Source organism: Neomonachus schauinslandi, chromosome 8, assembly GCF_002201575.2.
Source record: "Neomonachus schauinslandi chromosome 8, ASM220157v2, whole genome shotgun sequence".
NCBI classification, from domain to species: Eukaryota; Metazoa; Chordata; class Mammalia; order Carnivora; family Phocidae; genus Neomonachus; species Neomonachus schauinslandi.
Window position 1 is genome coordinate 81,750,403 of NC_058410.1, and position 3,465 is coordinate 81,753,867.

General features: G+C 38.0%; 1 long non-coding RNA gene across 1 annotated transcript; it reads right to left on the bottom strand.

Moving 5' to 3' along the window:
• Positions 1-254: 254 nt before the first annotated feature.
• LOC110583509 lies at positions 255-2,826 on the bottom strand. The gene is made up of 3 exons (XR_002480514.1): positions 2,685-2,826; positions 1,337-1,489; positions 255-527 (listed from the first exon to the last, which is right to left on the bottom strand). It is a non-coding gene; the product is annotated as an uncharacterized LOC110583509 (long non-coding RNA).
• Positions 2,827-3,465: the final 639 nt, after the last annotated feature.

Genomic DNA, 3,465 nt, shown 5'->3' on the forward strand with positions numbered 1-3,465 from the left:
TATTTTTCCAAGATAAGGGGTGGTTATTTAGTGATGTCGCTGATGCAATTGGGAAAATTGAGTGGTTTCCACTAGACCCTTCCATCCTTCTCTTGTCTGCAGGGAGATGCTCCAGCTTGAAGACCAAGCCAGCATAATTCATGGTTAAAAGAGGACAAATTTAAGAATGTGTAAAAAATGAATATTAAAACCCTGAATGCCTTGACAAATTTTTATTGAGTGCAACAAACATTTGTCCAGCACTTATATTCTGTGCTAGGTCGTCTGTCATACAAGTTATTTAAAACAAAAGCATTTTTCATTTTCTGTACAGCAACCTATCTGACTCATTTATTTCCCAAGTGAGGAATAATGCCATAAGGTATTAAATATTCTCTGTAAATTCACAAAGCTTAATGAAGATCCAGGACTGAAACTGATGCCCGATTCAGGGCTGCTTCCTCTGCTCCCATTTGGCTCTTCATGAGGGCTGTTCTGAAGAGGGTGACTGTCCTCAGCGTGCAGTTAAAGCAATGGAGAAGCAGTGACTAGATGGGATGAAAAGAAGAATTTGTCAGTAGGGCTATTGTATATTCCTGTGAGTTACTAAATTTCTTCGTTAGGAGGCTTCTAAATAAATATCACAATCCATCTCTGTGAGTCTATTTGCAAGTAGCTGGCTAGGGTGTACCCAAATTTAAAAAATAAGAGCATCGACCTAGGGCTTAGGTGTGCAGACCTTGCTGTCTTACTTTAGGAGGAGTGTGAACCCTACTGAGTCAATCTGTAAAAGGAGCAGTTGAGCCCAAACACAGGAGGATGATCTAGAGGTGCAGCCTGTGTGGCCAGACTGCCTACATTCAAATCCTGATTCTCTCACTGACTCATTACGTGACTATAAACATGTTACTTAACTCTTTGTGCTTTGGTTCTTTTGTTGTAAAATGAGGGTAATAATAGGACTGGCTTGTCTGATTTTTGTGAGGATTAAATGAGTAATAACTACTAAGCCGCCGGTACAATGTAAGTTTTGGCTCTTACTGATACATGATATCTGCTAAAGTCTCTTCAAGCTTAAAAAAGTATCTGAAATTCAGTGCTGTGCAAATGTATTAGATGTATTGGCTACAATGTAAAAAAAAAAGCAGAATGTGGAATTTAAGAAGCAAAACAAACAAAAGAAAAAACAAAGACAGAACAAATCAATAAACAGACTCTTTACTACAGAGAACAAACAGATGATTACCACAGGAGAGGTGGGTGAGGGAATGGGTGAAATAAGGGATGGAGATTAAGGAGTGCACTTATCATGATGAAAAAACATAATAAAAAAATTCAAAAAGCAGAACAAACATACCTCTCGATGAGGAGAGTTGATCTAGTTGTATTTAAGGCATCTTTCCTGAGCATCCATTTTGTACCTTGCATAGTTCTGAATGGATTAGGTGACTTGAGTTGGGAAAACATCTTAAGTAACATTGTCCTCTGATTTATGATGCTCATTGTTTCCCTTTATTTTCATTGTAAAAAAAAAAAGTACATAGAAGGATAAAGATATGAAAAATTAGATCTGTGTCCTCAAAGCCAAACAGAAATATCGGAAAAGTGTTAGAATCAAGAAAGGAATCAGTAACTCCTAGGAGAATCTGTGAATGCTTTTTATGGGAGGTTTGAAGTATCTTCATTATCAAAAATACCTGCCGTTCCCACAGAAACAATCGGAGAGATGAAGCACTGGGTTTTTAAGAACATAGAAGTTGTTTTAAAGAGCATAACACGAACTTGAATTCTTCCTGAATTCCATTCCCTAATCTGAGTTGGAAGTCAGTAAATGTTGAATAACACAGTTTTTTTCAGTTCTGGGCTGGTTAGTCTCCATAGGCTGAGCTGGCACATTCAGCCATCTTGATGAAAAATAATTATTGTACCCACTGAAAACTCCTTTGACTGTACCAGGGACATGGAGTCATTTACTGGGATTACTGCTGACAGTTCTGTCCTGGAATAATGGGCTCCTGGTTTACTGGACTTTTCTTAAGTGGAAGCTTATTATTGTTTTCATTTGTAGCTCTAATATTTTCTTTGTCCAGTACCAATTGTTCTCACCAGACGAAACTTAGATTCTTTTCTTTTGAAGTGACCTTGAAAGACTCTGACAGAACACTGACTAAGCTTGAGTCACGAGACTTCTTGCCCTGAAGGTCTTTGGCAGCACCACTTCTGATATGAATACCACTTATAGTTTGCCTACAGTTTTAATAAAACCTTTTTTGCTGGAATCAGCATTGCTCCTTCCAAGTTGCTGCTTGCCTCAGAAGGCAATGCCCCCAAGTGCCACCATATGAGCAAATCCTGCAAAACTTGTGTCTTTGGTTTTGTTCACAGATGCTGATGAGGAGACGTTCTCCCAAAGAACTCAGGTTATTCAGGCTCAGCTGCATTTTCACATGCGTTGAAGCTTGTTTTAGAAAAGTTTTTGAAAGGACTCTCAGCAAATGTGTGAAGAAATTATGTAAATAAAAATAGTGAGACACTTTCATTTTAAGAAGAAAGCCAGAGACGTTTTCCTGGAATAACATCCATACTTAGCTCCTGTCTTGAAACAACATCACTACCATGATAAGGTTACCCAAACGTAGTCCTTAAGGGAGTGGGCCAATGCTGAACGAGCAAGGGTGGCAAGGCTGGTCTACAATAATCCTTACCTGCCCAGATGGTGGTCAGTCCATGCCTTCCTCATCTCTGTATCTCCCTCTTGCCCCTTGCCTAGGGGAACAGCGGCTGTCTGCTCGAGAACCTCTAGTTGAGTGTGTATCAGTACACCAGTGCATACTCTCTAGCGTCTGAGAAGCGAAAAGGACAGAATCCGCCCCAATCCACCACGTGACTGGAAAGAAAATTCCAGATGATGCTGATAACATCTCTGTTTACAAACGAATGCCATTAAAATTCTCAAGAGAAGTCACTTAAGCTGATGGTGATTTATTTTTAAGATTCCTAAATTTTAAGTTTTCTTTTAAACTTTTCCTTTTACCATCAGAATGGAAAAGGTTATATTCTTTATTCTAACAGTAAAAGTTATTTTACAGGCAAGTATTTTGCATGTGGAAAATCCCTACGTTAGAGAAAAATATATTAAAATGAAGTAGAAGTTACCTGAATTCCAGCATCCAGATATAACTACTCCTACCATTTTGGTGAATGTCCTTCTGAATGCTTTTCCATACTAGAGTTCTCCAATTGTGCTACACAGAGGTCTGGTTCAGATTATATATTATTTTTTTAAAGAGTTTAGTGATAAATTAAGTCTGAGAAATGCTAGGTTAAACAATATTAAGTATGTTTCTCTGTTGTAGATCTTTTCAGAAACTTTAATATCTGCTTATGCTATGAGAACCACTAAGAAAAGTTTACTATGTAGTAGTTCTCAAGCTTATAACCCTGGAATTCCTTTTTGGAAAACAAAACCCCCAAATCTGTAAAATG